We start from the raw sequence: 12,011 nt of genomic DNA, 5'->3' as shown, positions 1-12,011 counted from the left end.
CTTTCTCTGGTTGCCTTCAAGGCTTTTGTCTTTGATTTACAACAGTTTGACTATGATGTGTCCAAGTATGTGTTTGTATTTATGCTGCTTGGGGTTCTCTGAGACTCTTGGATCTGAGATTCTTTGCTATGCTTCAGTAATTCTGAAAACTTCTTAGCCATTTTCCCTCCAAATATTTTTTCTGTCCCAGTTTCTCTCTCTTCTCGTCTTGGGGCAGCAAACACATGATACTTTCCCACAGCTCCTGGACGTTCTGCTCTGTTTTCTCCCACTCTTCTTTTTCCTTTTTGTGTTTCATTTGAGTAATCTCTATTAACCTGTCTTCAAATCAAAGCTTCTTCCTTGGCTGTGTTCAATCTTCTAATAAGCAAAGAAGTTCTTTGTCTCTTATGTCATGTTTTGTTATTTCTAGCGTTTGTTATATTTTTTATAGTTTCCTTCTCCTTCCTGAAATTTCCATCTGTTCTGCATGTTACATGTCTTTTCCACAATGCTCTAGCATATGACTCGAGGATATTTTAAAGTTCCCGTCTGATGGTCTGGGGTCGTTTCTGGTTTGGGTTCTATTTATCACTCTTCGCAGCAGTGTGTTTGATTCCTGGTGGTTGGTGTGTATGTGTATAAGTATTTCATAATTTTCATTTAATGTTGATAATTGTGCACTGAGAAATAAAGTGAGGTAGGTAATACTCCACTTGAAAACAGGCACTTCTTCATCAGCCCCTAAGTGTGGGGCTCGAGCCAGCCTAGTCAGAGGTGGGCTGGAGGTGGGCTTCGTTGTGGCTGGAGTTACTTCCCATGCGCCACAGGCCCCAAACTCCTGCGGCACAGCGACGCTAACTTGTGCTTACCTCGGGGCCGGGATGCCAGGGGCTTCCTCAGTGCTTCCATCCCACCCTCAGTGCTTAGCAGGCTCTGTCTGCTCGTGCTCAGAGCGCGTTTCTCCCCACACTCAGGCCCCTTCCCCAGTAGTGCTCTGCTTGTGTGACTGGTGGGAGGTGCTTGTGAAGCCTTGGTTCTCCTGGCCCAGTTAGGAAGGGTCCGTCCACCAGAACCTCAGGAATAGGGCTCTCCTGGCTGAGTTAGGAAGGGTCCATCCATCAGAACCTCAAGAATGGGGCTCTCCTGGTCCAGTTAGGAAGGGTCCATCCACCAGAAGCTCAGGAATGGGGCTCTCCTGGCCAAGTTAGGAAGGATCCGACCACTAGAAGCTCAGGAATGGGGCTCTCTCCAAGGCCCCGTTCCAGCATCTCTCTCCTAGCCCCTAGAATGCCCTCCTGGGATAGGAGCCACCTAACTTCCACCACCAGACACCGTCTCAGTGTGATTACTTTCCTGGAGCCCAGGTTCAGCACAAACTGAGGCCTCTATTTTCACCCCCTTCATACAGAGCTGGCCCTGCTCTACCCACAGGTTCCACATCTACAGACACTGGGGGATGACTGCACGGCACCATCTTAGATAAGGGGCTTGGCCATCAGCAGATGCTGGAATCCACAGGGGGCCCTGGAGGCAATGCCCACAGATACCAAGGGGCTGACTGTACTGTCATCCAGCCAACCGTCCAAATCAGGCGCCGGGGACTGAGCCCTGGCACCCTGGCGCTCCCTCACACCTGATCTACTACTATTTTCCTCCTAATTATTTCTCAAATGTGTACACATCCATTTCTACAACTACAGCCTTCATCACTTCCTATTAGATTTCTAATAGCCTCCTAAACAGAGTCTCCACGTCCTCTCTAGCTCCTTAAGCTCCTCTCCACCCTCCACAAGCAGCTGGATAACTTTTTTATAACCGCCGGGATCGTGTGAGTCTTGGGCGCTGTCTCATCTCCTCTCCGCTCGATGGTCGCTTCTCAGAAGGGCCTGCCCAGATCGCTGCCAGAAAGCAGATCTGTCTCTATTACTCCCTCTCACAGCATCCTGTTCTATTCCTCCACTGCATTTAAATGTATCTTTTACTTGATTATTGACTTCTCCCTCCTCGGAGCTGCCACTTCTGTAAAGTCAGGGGCCACGTCTACCCCATTTACTAACACATTCGGAGTGTACCCTGGCGTCTGATGCAGGGTAAGCATACACTACACACAGTAAATGAATAAAATACATAGTATATAATGAATGAACAAATCTGCAGGGACAATAAGAAATGCAGGGGAAAATGTAATAAGAAAATAACCTATTATGCATTAGGCACTCTGTAGGCACACGGGCTATCTCATTAATTCCCCCCACAAAAACCCACTGAAAAGCACACTATTACTTCTTTTTATTGAAGAGGAAACTGAGGCTTTGCTCCACTGAGCAAGTTGCCCAAATCACATCGCTAACAAGTGTTAGGGCTGGTGTTGAAACTCAGGTCCACCCGACTCTGAAGTCTAGCTCCTCCTCTGTTGTTCTGTTAATCTCTGTTTGCTTGCAGAACAAAGTCCAAAAGACAAGAGATCAGAACTGCCAGGATGAGGCAGGATGAGAAAAACGCAAGGGGGAAGACAGAGGGAATAGCTCAGCTTCGAGTTTGCCCTGAAGTCTAAGCATCTCAGACTTAATCCCTTCCTCACAAAGAGCCTCTAACACATGGGTCTGGGCAGGAGCATTGTCTGGCAGTTTCGAAGCCACCACTTGTTCTGTGGATAAACACTTGCCTGCGAGAGGACTGCCAACAAGTATCCTTAACAAGTACAGCCTGCTTTGGCAGAAGCACACACCCAATGCCTGAGGAAGTGTGAAAGCAAGCGGCCAGAGGCCAATGATTTTAGGTCAAAAGGCCCAGGTTCAAGGTCTGGTTCTGACAGTCTTTACCAAGTGTGGACTCAGGACAAATCCTTTGATCTCTCAGATGTTCATTGTTTTCATCTGAGTAATGGGGATAATAATACATACTTATGTTATTGTCAACTGCAAACGGAAAACTTAATGAGCACATAAACATTATAATCCTTATTGGAGATCTAATAAAGTGTCACCTTCAAGCAGGAACAAAGTAAGGATACTCTCCACCACCTTTCTATCAGCACAGTTTTAGGAAAGTCTGGAGATAGCGCATGAGAGAGAGGTAAGGTGGAAAATCCAGAATGGAAGAAAGACTGAGGACAAAAATCTTTCCTCGGCCATGTGTTCATATCCTTAGAAAAAGGAAAAGAATGGACTCTGTTTTTATAGAGGAGCCCATGGCTATGTTTGCCAGCCTGCAAGGTTCGGCTCAGGGGTCATCTCTTCTAGGAGCCATCTCTGAACTTCCACACTGGTCTCAGACCCTGCTCTGGGCTTGCAGAATTCTCTGAGTGTTCCCCACAAAGCAGTCCACACACTGTTGGTGGACCAGTGTCGTCAGAAAACACCAGGTTTCCAAAGGACACGCTCTATGGTTAATTCCTTCTCGAGCCCCTCGGGAGGCACCTAGTAAATACATCTGTAATTGAGCTGAGAAAAGTCAAAGCCTTGTTATATGTGAAAATACAAAGGAAAGAACGATCCTATACACAAAGCAACACCAATGGAGAAGACTTGGGAGTATAACAAATCTACTGAAATCTGTAAAACGAAAGGTCTCGCCATGGTCACAGGCGAGTGAAGACTAAAAGTGATTCTCCAAACCAATGTAGAAGGTTAGTAACAACCCAACCGAGTCCCAGCAGAGTGCTTCCAGAAGCAAATCATTCTAAAATACATTTAGAAGTAGCAACAGAAGAGGACAAAGGATGTCCTAAAAAATAAGTAGCTACGAATCCTTTCAGATGTTAAAACATATCATAAAGAAGCACTTATTAAATAGTGTCACGCTGGCTCAGAATAAAATTAGCAGAACAAAACAGGAAAGCCAGAAATGACTACTGTGTCTAAAAGTTTACTACTGACTTAAAATACATAACAGAAAATATGAAAATGGAGATAACATCTTAAAGTGGCACTGAAATTTCAGGAAAACATTAATTTGGAGTCATATCTAATGTTACACACACACACACAAAAAAAATAATGTTACACACAAAAATAGATCTCTCCAAGAAGATTTTGGAAATTGAAAGTTTTTTTAAAAATATGGAAAATGGCTGAAAACTTTTTAAATGCTAGAAAAGGTTTATCCCAATATTTCAGCTTTAAAACTATGAAATAAATGTAATAAAAAGATAATCAGATTCAACTATTAGATATAGATTTAAAATTTATGAACAATTTAAAAATGGAAAATTATTGATTGGACAATGATTCAAACAAGATAAAGGGTTAACACACTCATGATGTAAAAGCTTTACTCAAATTATAAGAATAATACTACATCCAAAATCAGAGAGAAAGTATAAAGAGACAAAAAAGAAATACGACAAGTTTAAACATAAAGTTATCACATGACCTAGCAATTCTACTCCCAGGAATATACTCAAGAAATATGAAAACATTTGTCCACACAAAATGTTGTATGCAAATACATATAACAGCATTATTATAACAGCCCAAAGTAGAAGCCATCCAAATGATAAACGATAAGAGGATGACTGGACAAACACAGTGTAATAGATCCTTACGTGGCACAGTGTTTGGCTTAGAAAGAAATGAAGCAGTGATATGTGCCGCCAACAGATGAGTCTTGAAACACTGTGCTAAGCCAGAAAAGCCAGTCATAAAAGACTGCGCTCCAAGCTTTGATTTACAGGAAACGCCCAGGATACGCAAGTCCGCAGAGACTGGGGAAGCTGGAAGTGGGTGAGGACTGACAGCTAAGGGGTACGGGAGTGACGAAAATGCTCTGGAGTTAAATATTGGAGATGCTTACACAGCTCCACAACTACTGAAATCTACTGACTGGAATACTTAAAATGGACAGATTCTATGGTATGTGAAGTATATCTCAGTGATGCTGTGGTTGAAATTAGAAAAGAAAAGAGTTAGGGCTATAAGCAAATAGATGGAAAGAATTTCAACCTGACTAATAGGAAATGCAGACCAAAACTGCAAGGCACAGTTTTCACCCAGCACATCAGCAAAGTAACTTTGAAACTAATGTAACCCTGTCAAGACTGCAAAGCAACCACTACCCTTCTGCACTGCCAAAGATAGGAGAGGTCAGTATGACCTGCAGAAAACAACTGTACACCATATGCAGTAACGAGAATGTTAAAAATGTCCCCACTTCCGGGAACCGGCCCTTAGGAAATGGTGCGAAGCAAAGGAAACGCTGCCGGAAGGAAGGTGACATCACAGGTTATAACCATGAAAACAGTATATAAAGCAGGTTATCCTCAGCTCTGAGTGAATAACATCACAGAGGCCATCCACTTAGTAACATATTATATAGTCATGAAAATAAAGTTTTTTGTTTTTTTTTGGTTTTGGAAAAGATTTTTCTGATGCGGACCATTCTTAAAGTCTTTACTGAATTTGGTGCAATGTTGCACCTGTGTTATGTTTTGGGTTTTGACCACCAGGCAGGGGGGCCTGCGTCCCCCGACCTCGGATCAAACCTGCGCCCCCTTCCTGGAAGGCGAAGTCTTCACCACTGGAAGACTAGGGAACACTGCTCTTTGAAGTTTGGACGTAATGTTGACTGAAAAAGACAGACACAGAACCTTTAACGCCACAAAACTATGAAGCAAAGACTGACAAGACCACAAAACGCTGAAATCAGCTCCTGCTCTTTTCCAGGTTTCTAGGCTTAGGCGTGTCACAGCCCCCTTTTCCAGCCAGTGAGACCGGGCTCAGAGTCAGAACAGCATCCTGACCAGTTACTTGACATTTCCTTAAGGAAGTGATCTATTTAGATGGACTCCATGAAGCCTGCTTAGGCTGGAGTGAAAAGGCGGGAGGTGGGAAGCCGCCTGTCTTCACCGTCTCGAGCTTTAAAGCCGAGGCGCAGCCAGGTGGGCCGGCGCCACACCCTGCCTCCCCGTCAGCTGCACTGACTCTCCCGGGACCGCAGCTTTCAGTTCCAGGCACACAGTGACCTTCGTCCAGTCCAGCTGTGAATCCAACACCCCAGCCCTGTCAGTGTGCCCCTCCAGCAGGGAGGCCTGACCCCACCAGGGGCGGACCACACGGCCAGGGCACGACCCCGAGGAGCAGAGGGGTTCTGGGCCAGCCCCCGACCTCCACACACCAGCTGTTTCTTCTCCAGACTCCAGGGCTAGAACACCCCACGAAGGGATCTGTGGGCGTCCCGTAATTCAGCCTGAACTTCTTTTCTAAAACAGGGTGTGAAGGAATGAACCGTCAGCAGAAGGTAAGGTCCCACCCGGGCTCAGCGCTGGCTCAAGAAAGCCACCCCGGCCGGCCGACGCACGCAGAGGACAGGCGCGTGATTTCACCGGCCAGAAGCAGGGCTCGTGTTATGACAGGCAAGGGTGAAGTCATCTCTATTCCTGTCATGGCACCCGAGAAGCAGATAAGTTTATTTACTGTTGGCCTAATGCCACTATCTGACGGTAAACTAATCAAGGCCACTCCATGTCATTTCCAACTGATCTAATTTGATTCGTTTGATTAAATTATTCTATATGCATAATTCTGAAGGTATCTTTTATTCCCCTTTGGAGAACAAACTGTCAGAGAAATTTTTAGCAGATGTCTCTGTGACCGTGATGTGACAAGGACAACGCTAAACAAACACTCAGTGTCCGCAGCTCCCAGGCACTCCAGTGTCCAGTGCCCGCAGCTCCCAGGCACTCCAGTCTCCTGTGCCCGCGGCGCTCCAGCATCCAATCTCCTGTGCCCGCGGCGCTCCAGCATCCAGTCTCCTGCGGCCCCACGGCACTCAGGCACTCCAGTCTCCTGTGCCCGCGGCTCCCAGGCACTCCAGTCTCCGGTGCCCGCGGCTCCCAGGCACTCCAGTCTCCAGTGCCCACAGCTCCCAGGCACTCCAGTCTCCGGTGCCCGCGGCGCTCAGGCACTCCAGTCTCCTGCAGCCCTGCCTCCTCGTTTGGAACAAGCGAGGAGACTCCTCCGTGGCAAGCTCCTGTCACAAGGGGTGGAAAGCACTGGAGGCCCACTGGCTTTGCCCCTGAGACAAGGCAGGCGGTAATACCCCCGCCGTGAGGTTGGACAGCTGAAGCTCACAGACATGGACGACTGTGCTGAGGTTGAAGGGCGAGCAGAGGTTCAGAACCCAGCTATGCTGTGGACTCCAGGCAAGATGCTGTCCACTAGCTTCCAAACAGAAAACACAAAACCAACTTCTCCTGAAAAAATTACTCAATAAGTAGCTCTTTAAAATTATTGAACATTTTAAATAAAACAGCATTTTAAAAATGCTCCATATTTCTATGTAAATATCTGAAATCTTCGAGGGTTAGGAAAGATGCCAGGGGACACAGGAACAGATAATGCCAACAAAACAAACATTTACTGGCCCACCCTGGCGGCTCAGTGGTAACGAACCCACTTGCCGATACAGGAGACATAGGTTCTGTCCCTGAGCTGGGAAGCTCCCCTGGAGGAGGAGATGGCAGCCCCTCCAGTGTTCTTGCCTGGGAAATCCCATGGACGGAGGAGCCTGGCGGGTACAGTCCACGGGGCTGCAGAAAAGCCGAACAGGACTTAGTGAGCAAAGGACAACAGCAGCAGCAAGCAAGCTCTGGGAGGCACACGAGCTAACCCAGCGCACGCTCACAGCAGCCGGAGAGCAACTCTTATCACTACTTTGACCGCTGAGGATTCGGAGGCAGCAGAGAGGATGGGAAACTTCCCCGGGACCCGCAGCTCCAGGGTGGCCAGGCCAGGACTCCGAGCCGGGTCGCTCAGTTTCCTGTGCCCTGCTGCCTCTCATAGCACGCGTTAGCCACAAGTGCGGAGGGGGAGCCGGCCCCTTGCGAAGAGCCTCTGCCCTTCAGGAAACACACAAGTCTAACATCATGGAACACACCTACTTTCAGGAAAACTCAGGGAATGAGGCTGTGTCAAAACGCAAATCGGTGGCTCTAGATTGTGAAAAACCATTTTTCACAACATTCCAATTTGTCCTCAAATGTTCTCCTCCGATCTTATCCTTGCTAGTGAGTGATATTAAGAGCCAACACTAATAAATAAAATGCCCAAAGGTTCTGGCACACAGAAGTTGCTTCGCTATGGAATGGCCGGGAAATGCGGGGGAAACCGCTGCAAGTCTGCCTTTGCCCAGCAGAACTAACACAGGAACAGGGTATGTGGGTTTTTGACTTGAAAGGGTCGCAGAAAAGTAAAGCACTATTTACCTAAGCTGGCCCCAGTCTTTTACTTCTTTCAGATTTTATTTTCCTAACACTTATTTTCAATTTAGCCTAGTTCTTAAAAGTTATTAAACTTTAAAAAAAAGGTCAAATGGCTAGCTTCTTCTGCACAGCACCCATTGTCTTGCCTCATAAAAGCTCTTGAACATTCACCAAGCCCCAGTGGCCACTTAAGGAAGGTCATCTTTCCCCCAGATTTCTCATTAATCACAGATACTTTTTGAGCGTCTACCGCAGTCAAAACAGAAGTTTGATTCATTCGGTCTCTCTCATTGCTAATATTGCAGCTTCCTGGGTCTGGGGTGGCCCAAAGTGGTATCTGATGAAAGAAAAGTCATCCTGGAAAATCAGAGTCAGAAATGGGGACGTCACCAACATACCCTGAGCCAAGTGACGCTGCTTCCCCCGTGCTCCTAAGAGCAATGGCTTGCTTGGTCAAATACTTACTGAGCACTTTCTATATATAAAGGTGTAAGAACTATAGGATCCACGTTTACAGGCAGCAGGCCGGGATAATGAAGTGATGATGAACTAGGTGTCAGCAGGGCTGAGTTCTGATCTCAGCTTTGGCCCCAACTTCCTATGTGTCCTCGGGCTCCCCATTTCTGGGCCTCCATCTTCCTCTCACAGTCTAACATCCTGGGATCACTCTTTTCTCAAAATCATGAAAAGTATTTATTTTAAATCCTACAGTTATATGGAAGAGGAACTAAAGAGCCTCTTGATGAAAGTGAAAGAGGAGAGTGAAAAAGTTGACTTAAAACTCAAAATTCAAAAAATGAAGATCATGGCCTCCAGTCCCATCACTTCATGGCAAATAGATGGGGAAACAGTGGAAACAGTGTCAGACTTTATTTTGGGGGGGCTCCAAAATCACTGCAGACAATGACTGCAGCCATGAAATTAAAAGACGCTTACTCCTTGGAAGGAAAATTATGACCAACCTAGATAGTATATTAAAAAGCAGAGACATTACTTTGCCAACCAAGGTCCGTTTAGTCAAGGCTATGGTTTTTCCCGTGGTCATGTATGGATGTGAGAGTTGGACTGTGAAGAAAGCTGATCGCTGAAGAATTGATGCTTTTGAACTGTGGTGCTGGAGAAGACTCTTGAGAGTCCCTTGGACTGCAAGGAGATCCAACCAGTCCATCCTAAAAGAGATCAGTCCCGGGTGTTCACTGGAAGGACTGATGCTAAAGCTGAAACTCCAATCCTTTGGCCACCTCATGTGAAAAGCTGACTCATTTGACAAGACCCTGATGCTGGGAAAGATTGAAGGCGGGAGGAAAAGGGGACGACAGAGGATGAGATGGTTGGATGGCATCACCGACTCAACGGACATGAGTTTGAGCAAGCCCCAGGAGATGGTGATGGACAGGGAAGCCTGGCGTGCTGCCGTCCATTGGTTGTGAAGAGTCGGACACGACTTAATGACTGAACAACAGCAATGATTATATAAGTCTCCTTGATGGTCTGGCTAAAGAATCCAGTGGTGAATAGGTGGTTCTAAATGAATACAGGAGGTATACACCCAGATCCGCTAATCCCCACGTCACTAAAGACACACAGATGAGCCCCCTTTCTCCAAGCCAGGAGGCGGCGGCCATACCTTGACAACAGAGAGTAAAGTCCAAAAGAAGGTCCCCCGAGTGTTAAGGACTGTGCGGGTCCACTAGAACCGCTTGGCTGGGGCAATAAGACGTCTCTGCTGCCAAGCACCAGGGAGGCAGACGGTGAAAATCATGTGGATGTTAAAAGCAAGCTGCATGGTGATTTCTCTAAAGATTGTATCATAAATTATGAATAACAAGTAATTCCTTTCTCACAGCAGACTTCTGACAGAACAATATCTTGGCAAGACAGCCAAATGTCTTCCTGAATTCCTGGACATCATGAACTGCAGTTTATAATCCATCCTAGTGTGAGCCAGGCCAGACACCTCTCCCTTGGCCCTCTCCCTGGCTTCTCTGATGCTCTCACCTTGCCCTCCCTGACCCTGAAAGGTAATTCTGATCCTCAACACACACATCAACACATTACAAAAAGGAAATTACTTCCAGTCTGTACATTTACAAAAGAACGAAAACTGTCAAGACCTTGGTAGTCCTTCTCTATTCTAATCCCTGGTGGCTAAGATGGTAAAGAACCTGCCAGCAATGCAGGAGACCTGGGTTTGATCCCTGGGTCAGGAAGATCCCCTGGAGAAGGAAATGGCAACTCACTCCAGCACTCTTGCCCGGAGAATTCCATGGATAGAGGAGCCTGGCGGGCTACAGTCCATGGGGTCAGAAAGAGTCGGACATGACTGAGCAGTCTCTAATCCTTAAGCAGACAGAGAATCCATAAACTGATGGGAACCCAAAGTCTCACAGAATTTCTAATCACTTCAAACAATCTCGCAGGGAACACTTCTGAGTCTGAAGGGGGAAATACCAGGATCGCGCCGTGGTGAGAACACCAGGAAACTCTGGGAGGGCCAGACATGGCTAGGAACTGCTGCTCTTGGTAAAATGTGTCATTCACCAAGAATCCAACACGTTCCTGCATCTGGATTAAGTGTCTTTATTGACACGACCTTTTATAATCCCCACAAGAACTCCATGAAGTAGGCACCCATCGTTTTGGTCCTTTTACACATGGAAACTCGAGGCTGAGAAGGCACCCATCGTTTTGCTCCTTTTACACATGGGAACTCGAGGCTGAGAAGGCACCCATCGTTTTGCTCCTTTTACACATGGGAACTCGAGGCTGAGAAGGCACCCATCGTTTTGCTCCTTTTACACATGGGAACTCGAGGCTGAGAAGGCACCCATCGTTTTGCTCCTTTTACACATGGAAACTCGAGGCTGAGAAGGCACCCATCGTTTTGCTCCTTTTACACATGGAAACTCGAGGCTGAGAAGGCACCCATCGTTTTGCTCCTTTTACACATGGGAACTCGAGGCTGAGAAGGCACCCATCGTTTTGCTCCTTTTACACATGGGAACTCGAGGCTGAGAAGGCACCCATCGTTTTGCTCCTTTTACACATGGGAACTCGAGGCTGAGAAGGCACCCATCGTTTTGCTCCTTTTACACATGGAAACTCGAGGCTGAGAAGGCACCCATCGTTTGGTCCTTTTACACATGGGAACTCGAGGCTGAGAAGGCACCCATCGTTTGGTCCTTTTACAGATGGGAAACACATGGGAACTCGAGGCTGAGAAGGCACCCATCGTTTGGTCCTTTTACACATGGGAACTCGAGGCTGAGAAGGCGCCCATCGTTTGGTCCTTTTACACATGGGAACTCGAGGCTGAGAAGCGAAGGAAGTAACTACGAAGGGCAGACCTAGAAGACAAGGATCCTTCTAGACGGAAGCTGCCCACACCTGCCCAGCCTCAGCCAGCCTTCAGCCGCCTCTGCCTGAGGGCGCGAGTTCAGGGCCCCCGCTCACGCCTTCTCTGCTCACGTGGCCCTCTGATCAGCTGTTGGTTTCATTCTCCACCTCATCAGTGAACCACTGACTGCTGGGAGTAAACCATCCCAGATGACCCGGGGATCCACCACCTGCTCCCAGGTTTGTGGAGAGTACCCACAGACCTCTGGCACGACCACTGAGCCTCCCAAACCCCAGATGCACTCTGCGTTGGTGCACAGTCCATGTATACAGTCCATGTACCGACAAACACAGCTCAACCTGTTTTGCCTAAGAGAACAGGAATGACCAGCCAGCGTCAGGGCACTGAAGGCAAAATTAGATGTGTATTGTCATTTCTGTTCAGAGGATGTTTAAATGCTTCCCAAACACTGACCTGTCTGTTTTCACAAGG

The 12,011-nt window shown here is 47.2% G+C and overlaps 1 protein-coding gene across 8 annotated transcripts in view; it reads right to left on the bottom strand.

The window, feature by feature from the left end:
- The window catches only part of TTC7B (tetratricopeptide repeat domain 7B), a 270,335-nt gene that overhangs the window by 188,428 nt on the left and 69,896 nt on the right, over nt 1-12,011 (bottom strand). The window lies entirely within an intron of this gene.

Source organism: Moschus berezovskii, chromosome 9 (assembly GCF_049115385.1).
Source record: "Moschus berezovskii isolate FMDL1 chromosome 9, NW_MosBer_1.0, whole genome shotgun sequence".
Taxonomy (NCBI): Eukaryota; Metazoa; Chordata; class Mammalia; order Artiodactyla; family Moschidae; genus Moschus; species Moschus berezovskii.
This window is presented reverse-complemented; position numbering and strand designations above follow the sequence as displayed.